Here is a 15,295-nt window from a genome sequence, read left to right on the forward strand (position 1 = left end):
ATCAGCTGATCACCCGGCGGCCGCCTTCTGTGAGCGATCAGCTGATCACCCGGCGGCCGGCTTCTGTGAGTGATCAGCTGATCTCCCGGCGGCCGGCTAATGAGAATGATCAGCTGATCTCCTGGCGGCCGGCTAATGAGAATGATCAGCTGATCTCCTGGCGGATGGCTAATGAGAGCGATCAGCTGATCACCCGGCAGCCGCCTTCTGTGAGCGATCAGCTGATCTCCAGGCTAATGAGATCGATCAGCTGATCACCCGGCAGTTGGCTTCTGTGAGCGATCAGCTGATCTCCCGGTGGCTGGCTAATGAGAGCGATCAGCTGATCGTTCACAATAGCCGGCCGCCGGAGGATCATCTGATCGCTGTCAAAAGCCGGAGGCCGGAAGATCAGCTGATCGCTCACAGAAGCCAACTGCCGGGTGATCAGCTGATCGCTCTCAAAAGCCAACTGCCGGGTGAACAGCTGATCGCTCACAGAAGCCAACTGCCGGGTGATCAGCTGATCGCTCTCAAAAGCCAACTGCCGGGTGATCAGCTGATCGTTCTCTCGCTATCTCGTTTTACAACGGAATCCGCTTTCTAATTCCAATTCTTGTCATCCGTTGTACAACGCATCAGTCACAAGCGTCAAGCAACGCATGTGACTGATGAAAACAACGGAAATGTGAACCTAGCCTAACACATCACCTTTATCTAAGGAGACTAAAATCAAACTCACGCTCTCCACTGAGGACTTTACAAGGTAATCTAAAGCATGGTGGTCGCAGCTTCTACGGAGATGCTTGGATGCTAAACATGGGTTATCTACACTTAACAGATACTTGTGACTTATAGCAGGTAGTGATGAGCAAGCACAAAAATGCTCAGGTTCTCATTACTGGAATCCAGTAGGTCAGATGCTTAGATGGGCTCGAATTGAGTATCATGGAAGCCAATGGGAAACGCGAGCATTTTTCCGGAAGACCCCTCCCCCAAGAAGGCAGGAGAAGATAGGAAAATCACTGCAATGGATGGAAACTGCGCTCAGATGGAATGGGAGCAGCTTGGGGAGGACGCCTGGACGTATCTCTGACTCCCAGGACGCTGCGGGGAACAATGGTGTCAGAGTATTACGCCACTTTTATGGACTGACAATAAAACACACAAAACAGACGATAACAGTTTTTCCAGTAAAATCCATTTTAGGAAACATTCTAACACTTATCTGCAGTCACTGCTCCATGATTAAGTGGATGCCGCGGGGGTTAAGTGCTGCCGAGGGCATAATAACTAATAGGGAAATGAAAATGCTGGATGTTCTCAACATGGACAAGGCCTGGACTGGCCCTGACTTCTCAACTCCAGCGGATGACAGCAGCCGAACATAAAGCCAAATCAAATCTTCTTTTTTTCCCTGGTGTAATCCCATGCACCCCTTCACACCCAAAAAAAAGGCTATATGGGTCAAAGTTTCTTATTTTTCTTGTCCTCCTCCACCATCATATCAACAGGGTCACCCTGTATGTTTCCATAACATCACTTGTGCCCTGACAGTTAGGTTGCAGCAGCAGTATACTTATAGAAGGATTGTAAAGCAATAAACTCTGCCTATATGCCTCTAATCCAAAACGATCCCTCCTCCAGCAGCTATCCCCACACTGAATGCAGCTAACAGCGGTATTAATAGAGAATAGATGTAACCCTGATAAGGACTTTTGGTTTTAGGTTTTAGCAGCAAGAACTGCAAGTCTAGAATCGATGCCTACATGGCTCTAATACACTGTTTCTTCTGCAGCAGTTCACCCTACATTAAATGCAGCTAGGAGCAGTATTATTAGAGAAGGGAATAGATGTAACTCTTATAAGGACTCTTTCTTTTAGATTGCAGCAGTATGCCTATAGAGGGACTGTAAAACTAGAATCCCTGCCTATATGCCTCTTATACACTATCCCTACTCCAGAAGCTCACCCTACACTAAATACAGATAAGAGCAGTATTATTAGAGAAGAGAACAGATTATTTTATGCTGCAGCAGCACGCGGTGTAAGACTAGAATCCCTGCCTATACGCCTCTAATACACTATCCCTACTCCAGAAGCTTACCCTACGCTAAATGCAGATAAAAGCGGTATTATTAGAGAAGAGAACAGATTATTTTATGCTGCAGCAGCACGCGGTGTAAGGCTAGAATCCCTGCTTATACGTCTCTAATACACTATCCCTACTCCAGAAGTTTACCCTACACTAAATGCAGATAAGAGCGGTATTATTAGAGAAGAGAACAGATTATTTTATGCTGCAGCAGCACGCTGTGTAAGGCTAGAATCCCTGCCTATATGCCTCTAATACACTATCCCTACCCCAGAAGCTCACCCTACACTAAATGCAGATAAGAGCGGTATTATTAGAGAAGAGAATAGATTATTTTATGCTGCTGCAGCACACTGTGTAAAGGCCCCGTCACACTAAGCAACATCGCTAGCAACATCGCTGGTAACGAACAACTTTTGTGACGTTGCTAGCGATGTTGCTGTGTGTGACATCCAGCAACAACCTGGCCCCTGCTGTGAGGTCGTTGGTTGTTGCTGAATGTCCTGGGCCATTTTTTAGTTGTTGCTGTCCTGCTGTGAAGCACAGATCGCTGTGTGTGACAGCGAGACAGCAACAACTAAATGTGCAGGCAGCAGGAGCCGGCTTCTGTAGAGGCTGGTAACCAATGTAAACATCGGGTAACCAAGAAGCCCTGTCCTTGGTTACCCGATATTTACCTTTGATACCAGCCTCCGCCGCTCTCACTGTCAGTGCCGGCTCCTGCTCTGTGCACATGTAGCTGCAGCACACATCAGGTAATTAACCCGATGTGTGCTGTAACTAGGAGAGCAAGGAGCCAGCACTAAGCAGTGTGCGCTGCTCCCTGCTCTGTGCACATTTAGCTGCAGCACACATCAGGCAATTAACCCGATGTGTGCTGTAACTAGGAGAGCAAGGAGCCAGCGCTAAGCATTGTGCGCTGCTCCCTGCTCTGTGCACATTTAGCTGCAGCACACATCGGGTTAATTAACCTGATGTGTGCTGTTACTAGGAGACTGGGGGCTGGTCACTGGTTGCTGGTGAGCTCACCAGCAACTCGTGTAGCCACGCTCCAGCGATCCCTGCCAGGTCAGGTTGCTGGTGGGATCGCTGGAGCGTCGCAGTGTGACAGCTCACCAGCAACCTCCTAGCAACTTACCAGCGATCCCTATCGTTGTTGGGATCGCTGGTAAGTTGCTTAGTGTGACTGGACCTTAAGGCTAGAATCCCTGCCTATACGCCTCTAATACACTATCCCTACTCCAGAAGCTCACCCTACACTAAATGCAGATAAGAGCCGTATTATTAGAGAAGAGAACAGATTATGTTATGCTGCTGCAGCACACTGTGTAAGGCTAGAATCCCTGCCTATATGCCTCTTATACACTATCCCCACTCCAGAAGCTCACCCTACACTAAATGCAGATAAGAGTGGTATTATTAGAGAAGAGAACAGATTATGTTATGCTGCAGCAGCACACTGTGTAAGGCTAGAATCCCTGCCTATATGTCTCTAATACACTATCCCTACTCCAGAGGCTTGCCTTACATTAAAGCAAAATAAGAGCGGTATTATTAATAGAATAGCTTTCAATTATTCCAGAAGGGGACTGGTAGTTACTATTGCACCAGCAGATACTGTCACGCTAGAACACACGGTCCCATTCTCCAGCAGAACTCTCCCTCATCCCTACACTGTCTGGGTACAGTGCGGCAAACATGGCATCCCTGGGTCTTATATAGACCCGATGACGCTATGCGGACGAACAATCACAGTAGTGCTAGCAACCAAGATGGCTACGGCATAACCATGACTGGCAGGCAATCTCTGCATGTTCACTGGCTGATAAAAGGAGGGCCGGGGACTCAAGCATGGCGTCCGAGCAACAGAGTACTCGATCGAGAACTGAGCAGTGCCGAACACGCTGCCCATCAGTAAGGGGAAGTAATAGGAAGAGATCGTAGACCTCAGAAAACAAGGCTAATGCTGCAGTTCAGATTATGGCCACTAGAGGTTGCTGCAGGCCTAGCGATAATAAGATTAGGGCTGTAGCGCTTTTAGTTGTCAATGATTTATTATGCTAATGTTTTTAGTAAACATTACAAGCAATATGATCCAATGATGGGTGAAGGTGGCATGATGGGAGTGCACAGGTAAGGGCGGCATGATGGGGGTGCACAAGTAAGTGCGGAATGATGGGGGTGCACATGTTAGGGCAGCATTATGGGGGCACACAGGTAAGGGCGGCATTATGGGGGTGCACAAGTAAGGGCGTCATGATGGGGGCGCACAGGTAAGGGCGGCATGATGGGGGCGCACAGGTAAGGGCGGCATGATGGGGGCGCACAGGTAAGGGCGGCATGATGGGGGCGCATAATCTGGAGGAGGGCAGGCATAAATTATAGGATGGTTGACAATTATTCCTTTCACTTGACTTTTAGCTAAACTATCAAAAAGGTGAATCAGGTTTGGGAAAAAAAATACAAAAAAATGAAGAAATGGAATGGCAAGAAAATGAATCTGTGGCGGTAAGTTTGTGCCCCCTGCAGACTCCTGTGCGTACAATGCTTACAGAGGATTCGGCACAGATGCACCAGTTCCCATACCCGCTCTGCCCCATTCATCTGCAGATCTAATTACTTATAAACTTAATTATTAACAGTCAAATTAACGAGTAGGAGATTCGTAGGAACCAGATCTAGGTCATATCATAATGATTTTTCCTTGGAAGATCTCTTGTCTGTGAGAAGACAGATACAATCAGATCCTTTAATTAAGATGTTGCACTGTAATAGGCAAATGTGTGAGTTCCTAGGAATGCCGGCGGCGTGGAGAACCGCGCCAGGGCCAAACATCGCCAGGTTTGTTTGTCTGACGGCTATTTTACCAATTAAAAAACAAACGCCACATATGTAACTCAGTGTTTTAATTTCAATTGAAAAAGAGGATTAAGCCATTTCCAGTCCTCTCTATCCTCCTCTGTTCCCCGCCGCCTCCTCCTCCAGGCCCCTCCATTTCCTGACGCCTCCTCCTTCAGGCCCCTCTGTTTCCTGCCACCTCCTCTCCTTCAGGCCCCTCTGTTTCCCGCTGCCTCCTCCTTCAGGCCCCTGTGTTTCCTGCTGCCTCCTCCAGGTCCCTCCCTTTCCCGCTGCTTCCTCCTCCTTCAGGCCCCTCCCTTTTCCGCTGCTTCCTCCTCCTTCAGGCCCCTCCCTTTTCCACCGACTCCTTCTCTTTCAGGCCTCTCTGTTCTCCGCCGCCTCCCTCTCCTTCAGGCCGCTTTGTTCCCCGCCACCTCTTTCTCTTTCAGGCCCCTCTATTCCCCGCAGCCTCCTTCAGGCCCCTCTGTTCCCTGCCATCTCCTCCTTTAGGCCCCTCTGTTCTCCGCCGCTTCCTTCTCCTTTAGGCCCCTCTGTTCCCCGCCACCTCCTTCAGGCCCCTCTGTTCTCCGCCGCTTCCTTCTCCTTCAGGCCCCTCTGTTTCCTGCCGCCTCCTTCTCCTTCAGACCCCGCTGTTCCCTGCCACCATCTTTTTCCTTCAGGCCCCGCTGTTCCCTGCAACCATCTCCTTCAGGCCCCGCTGTTCCCTGCCACCATCTCCTTCAGGCCCCGCTGTTCCCTGCCACCATCTCCTTCAGGCCCCGCTGTTCCCTGCCACCATCTCCTTCAGGCCTTGCTGTTCCCTGCAACCATCTCCTTCAGGCCCTGCTGTTCCCTGCCACCATCTCCTTCTCCTTCAGGCCCTGCTGTTCCCTGCCACCATCTCCTTCTCCTTCAGGCCCCGCTGTTCCCTGCCACCATCTCCTTCAGGCCTTGCTGTTCCCTGCAACCATCTCCTTCAGGCCCCGCTGTTCCCTGCCACCATCTCCTTTTCCTCCAGGCCCCGCTGTTCCCTGCCACCATCTCCTTTTCCTCTAGGCCCCGCTGTTCCCTACCACCATCTCCTTTTCCTCCAGGCCCCGCTGTTCCCTGCCACCATCTCCTTTTCCTCCAGGCCCCGCTGTTCCCTGCCACCATCTCCTTTTCCTCCAGGCCATGCTGTTCCCTGCCACCATCTCCTTTTCCTCCAGGCCCCGCTGTTCCCTGCCACCATCTCCTTTTCCTCCAGTCCCTGCTGTTCCCTGCCACCATCTCCTTTTCCTCCAGGCCCCGCTGGTCCCTGCCACCATCTCCTTTTCCTCCAGGCCCCGCTGGTCCCTGCCACTATCTCCTTTTCCTCCAGGCCCCGCTGGTCCCTGCCACCATCTCATTTTCCTCCAGGCCCCGCTGTTCCCTGCCACCATCTCCTTTTCCTCCAGGCCCCGCTGTTCCCTGCCACCATCTCCTTTTCCTCCAGGCCCTGCTGTTCCCTGCCACCATCTCCTTTTCCTCCAGGTCCCACTGTTCCCTGCCACCATCTCCTTTTCCTCCAGGCCCTGCTGTTCCCTGCCACCATCTCCTTTTCCTCCAGGCTCCACTGTTCCCTGCCACCATCTCCTTTTCCTACAGGCCCCACTGTTCCCTGCCACCATCTCCTTTTCCTCCAGGCCCTGCTGTTCCCTGCCACCATCTCCTTTTCCTCCAGGCTCCACTGTTCCCTGCCACCATCTCCTTTTCCTCCACGCTCTGCTGTTCCCTGCCACCATCTCCTTTTCCTCCACGCTCTGCTGTTCCCTGCCACCATCTCCTTTTCCTCCAGGCCCCACTGTTCCCTGCCACCATCTCCTTTTCCTCCAGGCCCCACTGTTCCCTGCCACCATCTCCTTTTCCTCCACGCTCTGCTGTTCCCTGCCACCATCTCCTTTTCCTCCCGGCCCTGCTGTTCCCTGCCACCATCTCCTTTTCCTCCAGGCCTCACTGTTCCCTGCCACCATCTCCTTTTCCTCCAGGCCCCGCTGTTCCCTGCCACCATCTCCTTTTCCTCCAGGCCCCGCTGGTCCCTGCCACCATCTCCTTTTCCTCCAGGCCCCGCTGTTCCCTGCCACCATCTCCTTTTCCTCCAGGCCCCGCTGTTCCCTGCCACCATCTCCTTTTCCTCCAGGCCCCGCTGTTCCCTGCCACCATCTCCTTTTCCTTCAAGCCCCTCTGTTCTCTGCCTCCTCATCCTTCAGGCCCCTTTATCCACTGCAGAACTGATAAATTAACAATGGTTAATTGATGCCGAAATGCATCCAGAAATTGTACAGTAGGAATGTGGTCGCAGAGTTCCTAATAAGGGAACTATTCTACAATGAGGTAAACATGCCAAAAGACATAAAAAAAAAAAAAACACCCACCCCAGGTCACCATGTATAAAAGGTACAGCAGTGAAAGGGTTACTGGTATATAATAAAATACCACTGGGAATTCTGATATTGTCTAAACCTGTCCACATTCCTGCTCCAAACTCAGAAGTGGAGGAAGACCAGCTGATATTATAGACAGGAAAAATGGCCAATTTTTAAAAGGGGCTCTCCATCGATAACCATTCAGAAGCATTAGACTATGGATTGTAGTAAGACATCTGGACATATCTGTACTTTTATATTGTTATTTCTGTTTCCATAGATTCAATAAGACAGGTGCAGCCTGAGCCAATGGCATGGAAAATAAATCTCAGCATGGAGAAGTCCTCACAGGACGAAGCAGATTATGATTCCCTGTGACAGGTAAATTCCTTCTGTTGATCAGTGGAGCCATCACCAACCAGAGCAGAAGTCCTCTACCTCCAATATACATGTATTACCTCCAGTGTTATACGGCATTCGTGCGGACCCCATGGCGGTACCTGTGGGCCCCACCTTACATTGTATGCTTAAGCATAATAAATGCAGAACTTTACAGGTCAGTGCATGAACACGTAGCTTAGCACTGGGTTCTAAATATACACACATTCATATACGGGCAACGTCTGCATGTTACTTTAGGGCATGACGCCTGGCTGGGTGTATGAGCAGAAAACTCCCTTCTCTGGCTCTCGATTTATTAATATGGAAAGTGAACGTAGAATTGTGAAATGCATTGTGGGTAAGAGCACAAATATAATAACAATAAAAGCCACGCTATCATGTAATGTAAATAACCCTTAACCTTTTCTAGATATCAGCTCCTTCATCTTGTCCCGTCTGCCTCAGCCTGGTAATTAATCGTTAGTGAACTCCACCTAATGATAAGTGATGATTCACAAAGTGCTGAGGAATAATAATTACACACCATAACACTCTCACTAGAGATTTTACATGTCATGGATAGAATTTTGCCAGTACCGTAATGGGGTCCACATGAAGCCCTTAAGTAACTTTAATCCCACATAAACCTTAGGTCATACAAGGTTCTGTATTAATGCACTAAAGAATGCAATATCTCAGACTACAACGAGCAGGAAAAAAATTAAAGGGGCTACTGCACATTTCTGGGACATGCTGGCAACCAATGGTTTACGATATTTGACTATGATTGGAATAGGAAGAGTTAATGAAATTGGCAAAGAAGGAGTAACTATTGCCTGCAATGTGTGTTTTCCACTGGCACTTGGCATAGAGTGGCCCTGTTGATTCTGGGCTCTGTGATGGGAGGTAACTGACAGCACTAATCGGGGCACATTCCTGGGGCTCAAGGGAAACACCCAACTGACACAGGATGACGGCTCATGTTTCGGGAGGAAGAAGGACCCTATAGGGATGCATTGGCAGGGGTTATCTGGGTTTATGAAGTCTGTGGGACAGTTATAGGTAGGTGTGGAAAATTGCTGCCCAGTAAAAATACCAAAATAGACGTGTTCATAGTATACGTCTCAATTAGGAAAAAGGAACATAAATAAAAGAAATGTCAATGGCATCAATATTCGGTGACTGCCTCATCACGTTTAGGTGCGTTTGTCACTTGTCCTCATTCAGGGAGTTTGTAGGATTATAATTATCATTTTTATATGTCATTAACCAGTACAGAAACAGCTGTGTACGAGGCCTAGAACTGGGTGAGGAACAGCCAAACTAACATAAAGGTGAGGATGTGGAAGACAATTTCATGTCACGGGTCATACACTAGGACGAGACCGAGTGCAGCAACAGGGCACAGGGTAGTTATAGTGCATCGGCGAGGAGACACTCAGGAAAGACTGAAAGCAGCAACAAGACACAGGGTAGTTATAGTGCATCAGCGAGGAGTCTCCAGAAAAAGACTGAAAGCAGCAACAAGACACAGGGTAGTTATAGTGCATCAGCAAGGAGTCTCCAGAAAAAGACTGAACGCAGTAACAAGACACAGGGTAGTTATAGTGCATCAGCGAGGAGTCTCCAGGAAAAGACTGAACGCAGCAACAAGACACAGGGTAGTTATAGTGCATCAGCGAGGAGTCTCCAGGAAAAGACTGAAAGCAGCAAAAAAGACACAGGGTAGTTATAGTGCATCAGTGAGGAGTCTCCAGGAAAAGACTGAGAGCAGCAACAAGACACAGGGTAGTTATAGTGCATCAGTGAGGAGTCTCCAGGAAAAGACTGAGAGCAGCAACAAGACACAGGGTAGTTATAGTGCATCAGTGAGGAATCTCAGGAAAAGACTGAACGCAGCAACAAGACACAGGGTAGTTATAGTGCATCAGTGAGGAGTCTCAGGAAAAGACTGAAAGCAGCAACAAAACACAGGGTAGTTATAGTGCATCAGCGAGGAGTCACTCAGGAAAAGACTGAACGCAGCAGCAAGACACAGGGTAGTTATAGTGCATCAGTGAGGAGTCTCAGGAAAAGACTGAAAGCAGCAACAAGACACAGGGTAGTTATAGTGCATCAGTGAGGAGTCTCAGGAAAAGACTGAACGCAGCAACAGGACACAGGGTAGTTATAGTGCATCAGTGAGGAGTCTCCAGGAAAAGACTGAAAGCAACAACAAGACACAGGGTAGTTATAGTGCATCAGTGAGGAGTCTCAGGAAAAGACTGAACGCAGCAACAAGACACAGGGTAGTTATAGTGCATCAGCGAGGAGTCTCCAGGAAAAGACTGAAAGCAGCAACAAGACACAGGGTAGTTATAGTGCATCAGCGAGGAGTCTCCAGAAAAAGACTGAACGCAGCAACAAGACACAGGGTAGTTATAGTGCATCAGCGAGGAGTCACTCAGGAAAAGACTGAAAGCAGCAACAAGACACAGGGTAGTTATAGTGCATCAGTGAGGTGTCTCCAGGAAAAGACTGAAAGCAGCAGCAAGACACAGGGTAGTTATAGTGCATCAGTGAGGGGTCTCCAGGAAAAGACTGAAAGCAGCAACAAGACACAGGGTAGTTATAGTGCATCAGTGAGGAGTCTCCAGGAAAAGACTGAACGCAGCAGCAAGACACAGGGTAGTTATAGTGCATCAGTGAGGAGTCTCCAGAAAAAGACTGAGCGCAGCAACAAGACACAGGGTAGTTATAGTGCATCAGCGAGGAGTCTCCAGGAAAAGACTGAACGCAGCAGCAAGACACAGGGTAGTTATAGTGCATCAGTGAGGAGTCTCCAGAAAAAGACTGAGCGCAGCAACAAGACACAGGGTAGTTATAGTGCATCAGCGAGGAGTCTCCAGAAAAAGACTGAACGCAGCAACAAGACACAGGGTAGTTATAGTGCATCAGCGAGGAGTCTCCAGAAAAAGACTGAAAGCAGCAACAAGACACAGGGTAGTTATAGTGCATCTGCGAGGAGTCTCCAGGAAAAGACTGAACACAGCAACAAGACACAGGGTAGTTATAGTGCATCAGTGAGGAGTCTCCGGGAAAAGACTGAGCGCAGCAACAAGACACAGGGTAGTTATAGTGCATCAGCGAGGAGTCTCCAGGAAAAGACTGAAAGCAGCAACAAGACACAAGGTAGTTATAGTGCATCAGCGAGGAGTCTCCAGGAAAAGACTGAAAGCAGCAACAAGACACAGGGTAGTTATAGTGCATCAGCGAGGAGTCTCCAGAAAAAGACTGAGCACAGCAACAAGACACAGGGTAGTTATAGTGCATCAGCGAGGAGTCTCCAGGAAAAGACTGAAAGCAGCAACAAGACACAGGGTAGTTATAGTGCATCAGCGAGGAGTCTCCAGGAAAAGACTGAAAGCAGCAGCAAGACACAGGGTAGTTATAGTGCATCAGTGAGGTGTCTCCAGGAAAAGACTGAAAGCAGCAACAAGACACAGGGTAGTTATAGTGCATCAGTGAGGAGTCTCCGGGAAAAGACTGAACACAGCAACAAGACACAGGGTAGTTATAGTGCATCAGCGAGGAGTCTCCAGGAAAAGACTGAACGCAGCAACAAGACACAGGGTAGTTATAGTGCATCAGCGAGGAGTCTCCAGGAAAAGACTGAAAGCAGCAACAAGACACAGGGTAGTTATAGTGCATCAGCGAGGAGTCTCTCAGAAAAGATTTCACAGATACCAGAGTCTCAAAATGTGCTGTCCAAGCCTTCTGAACAAGGACCAAAAATTGGCAGACACAGTGATGGAGGCGACAGGCAGTCAGCGGATAACAAGGATGCAGGAGACTGGGCGGCCGGTGGATATCAAGGATGGATGCGACAGCCAGCTGGCGGATACCAATGACGGAGGAGACGTGCGGTCACCGAGGACAGAGGCGACAGGCGGTCACTGAACACGAGGACAAAGGTGACAGATGGTCCCTGAATACTGAGGACGGAGGAGACGGGCGGTCACTGAATACTGAGACGGAGGAGACGGGCAATCACTGAATACTGAGGACGGAGGAGACGGGCGATCACTGAATACTGAGGACGGAGGAGACGAGCGATCACTGAATACTGAGGACGGAGGAGACGGGCAGTCACTGAATACTGAAGACGGAGGAGACGGGCGGTCACTGAATACTGAGGACGGAGGAGATGGGCAGTCACTGAATACTGAGGATGGAGGAGACGAGCGATCACTGAATACTTAGGATGGAGGTGACAGGCGGTCACTGAATACTGAGAACGGAGGAGACAGGCAGTCACAGAATACGGAGGATGGAGGTGACGGGCAGTCACAGAATACTGAGGATGGAGGAGACGGGCGGTTACTGAATACTGAGGACGGAGGAGACGGGCAATCACTGAATACTGAGGACGGAGGAGACGGGCGGTCACTGAATACTGAGGACGGAGGAGACGGGCAATCACTGAATACTGAGGACGGAGGAGACGGGCGGTCACTGAATACTGAGGACGGAGGAGACGGGCGGTCACTGAATACTGAGGACGGAGGAGACGGGCGGTCACTGAATACTTAGGATGGAGGTGACAGGCAGTCACAGAATACTGAGGACGGAGGAGACGAGCGATCACTGAATACTGAGGACGGAGGAGACGAGCGATCACTGAATACTGAGGACGGAGGAGACGAGCGATCACTGAATACTTAGGATGGAGGTGACAGGCAGTCACAGAATACTGAGGATGGAGGAGACGAGCGACCACTGAATACTGAGGATGGAGGAGACGGGCGATCACTGAATACTGAGGATGGAGGAGACGAGCGACCACTGAATACTGAGGACGGAGGAGACGGGCGACCACTGAATACTGAGGATGGAGGAGACGGGCGGTCACTGAATACTGAGGACGGAGGAGACGAGCGGTCACTGAATACTGAGGACGGAGGAGACGAGCGGTCACTGAATACTGAGGACGGAGGAGACGAGCGATCACTGGACACTGAGGACGGAGGAGACGGGCGGTCGGCTGATACTGAGGGGATTTCCATTTCTCTTTCCTGCGGACGCTTTGTTCGCAGTATTAACCCTTCGGTGTGTGAAGCGTCTGAGTGCAGTGTTTTTTCCACACCTGTGTGACACGTCTGTATCTGGGGCCGCGGTGACAGTGGAGACAGTCAGCAATATTCGGTTATTATAAGCAGAGAACAGTGCGAGGCGGTGACTCTCACTGACAGGCCTCACCCCGCTCAGCTATGCCAGCACCGGCTCACAGGCCGAGACCTGCAGGACGAGCTGGGGAGACACAGCGTGCGACATATGGGGGGACCCCAACACGAGCCCCCCATAACATGCAGGACCAGCTCGGGAACACAGCCCTGCATGCGACATACGGGGGGACCCCAACACGAGCCCCCCATAACATGCAGGACCAGCTCGGGAACACAGCCCCACGTGCGACATACGGGGGACCCCAGCACGAGCCCCCCATAACACGCAGGACCAGCTCGGGAACACAGCCCTGCGTGCGACATACAGTGACGGGCGGAGAAGCGTCCAGCACACGGAGACACCGGGATAAGATATCCTCTACATATTACTGCCATACAGTGAGGAAAATAATACTAACAGCCATAGTATCACTAATACTATACAATAAAGTCCTTCTAATACCGCCATACTGTGACCAAATAATCATAGTTCTATAATGACATAATATCGCCATATGGTCCTCAAATAACACAGCTATATAAAAGCTAATACAGCCATACAGTCTCCAGAGACCACAGCTACTGTCTATAATGAATACTAATAATACCGCCATACAGATGTCACCCGTAGTCTGCAGTGGATTCCTCGGCTGCTCCTCCCGGTCGCTCCCTGCATTCTCGGCACATTCCTCTCATTGTCAGACCATCTACCACACATATCCAGTTAGTCAGTGAACCCCCCCCCCCCCAGGACCACCCCCCCACACAGACACCCCCTCCCCCGCAGACACCCCTCCACCCCCGCAAACCCCCCCCCTGCAGACACCCCCTTCCCCGCAGACACCCCCCTCCCTCCGCACTGGGGACCGGGCCAGGATTTTGTAGCCTTCACCTTTGCTCAGAATGAGGTCACCCGTCAGTGCGGAATTTGGAGGGAGAAGGTGAAATGGGCAGAACATTCCAGAACTTCCCTTCTGAGATCCGGTGACTCCAAACACCGCAACAGCGACATCCAATGTAGAAGCTCTCGGACAGCGAAACGCCGCACACGGAGGACACAGAAGGCACAGCGCCATCCTACAGGAGCCCCCGACACACAGCGCCATCCTACAGGAGCCCCCGACACACAGCGCCATCCTACAGGAGCCCCCGACACACAGCGCCATCCTACAGGAGCCCCCGACACACAGCGCCATCCTACAGGAGCCCCCGACACACAGCGCCATCCTACAGGAGCCCCCGACACACAGCGCCATCCTACAGGTGCCCCCGACACACAGCGCCATCCTACAGGAGCCCCGACCACAGCGCATCTACAGGAGCCCCGACACACAGCGCCATCCTACAGGAGCCCCGACACACAGCGCCATCCTACAGGAGCCCCCGACACACAGCGCCATCTACAGGAGCCCCGACACACAGCGCCATCCTACAGGAGCCCCCGAAACACAGCGCCATCCTACAGGAGCCCCGACACACAGCGCCATCCTACAGGAGCCCCCGACACACAGCGCCATCCTACAGGAGCCCCGACACACAGCGCCATCCTACAGGAGCCCCCGACACACAGCGCCATCCTACAGGAGCCCCGAAACACAGCGCCATCCTACAGGAGCCCCCGACACACAGCGCCATCCTACAGGAGCCCCCGACACACAGCGCCATCCTACAGGAGCCCCCGACACACAGCGCCATCCTACAGGAGCCCCCGACACACAGCGCCATCCTACAGGAGCCCCGACACACAGCGCCATCCTACAGGAGCCCCCGACACACAGCGCCATCCTACAGGAGCCCCCGACACACAGCGCCATCCTACAGGAGCCCCCGACACACAGCGCCATCCTACAGGAGCCCCCGACACACAGCGCCATCCTACAGGAGCCCCCGACACACAGCGCCATCCTACAGGAGCCCCCGACACACAGCGCCATCCTACAGGAGCCCCCGACCACACAGCGCCATCCTACAGGAGCCCCCGACACACAGCGCCATCCTACAGGAGCCCCCGAAACACAGCGCCATCCTACAGGAGCCCCCGACACACAGCGCCATCCTACAGAGCCCCCGACACACAGCGCCATCCTACAGGAGCCCCCGACACACAGCGCCATCCTACAGGAGCCCCCGACACACAGCGCCATCCTACAGGAGCCCCCGACACACAGCGCCATCCTACAGGAGCCCCCGACACACAGCGCCATCCTACAGGAGCCCCCGACACACAGCGCCATCCTACAGGAGCCCCCGACACACAGCGCCATCCTACAGGAGCCCCCGACACACAGCGCCATCCTACAGGAGCCCCCGACACACAGCGCCATCCTACAGGAGCCCCCGACACACAGCGCCATCCTACAGGAGCCCCGACACACAGCGCCATCCTACAGGAGCCCCCGACACACAGCGCCATC

The 15,295-nt window shown here is 51.6% G+C and overlaps 1 protein-coding gene across 2 annotated transcripts in view; it reads right to left on the minus strand.

Moving 5' to 3' along the window:
* The window catches only part of EPPK1 (epiplakin 1), a 53,980-nt gene that overhangs the window by 17,412 nt on the left and 21,273 nt on the right, over nucleotides 1–15,295 (minus strand). The gene's annotated exons all lie outside the window — the stretch shown is intronic.

This window comes from Anomaloglossus baeobatrachus, chromosome 6, assembly GCF_048569485.1.
Source record: "Anomaloglossus baeobatrachus isolate aAnoBae1 chromosome 6, aAnoBae1.hap1, whole genome shotgun sequence".
Classification (NCBI taxonomy): domain Eukaryota; kingdom Metazoa; phylum Chordata; class Amphibia; order Anura; family Aromobatidae; genus Anomaloglossus; species Anomaloglossus baeobatrachus.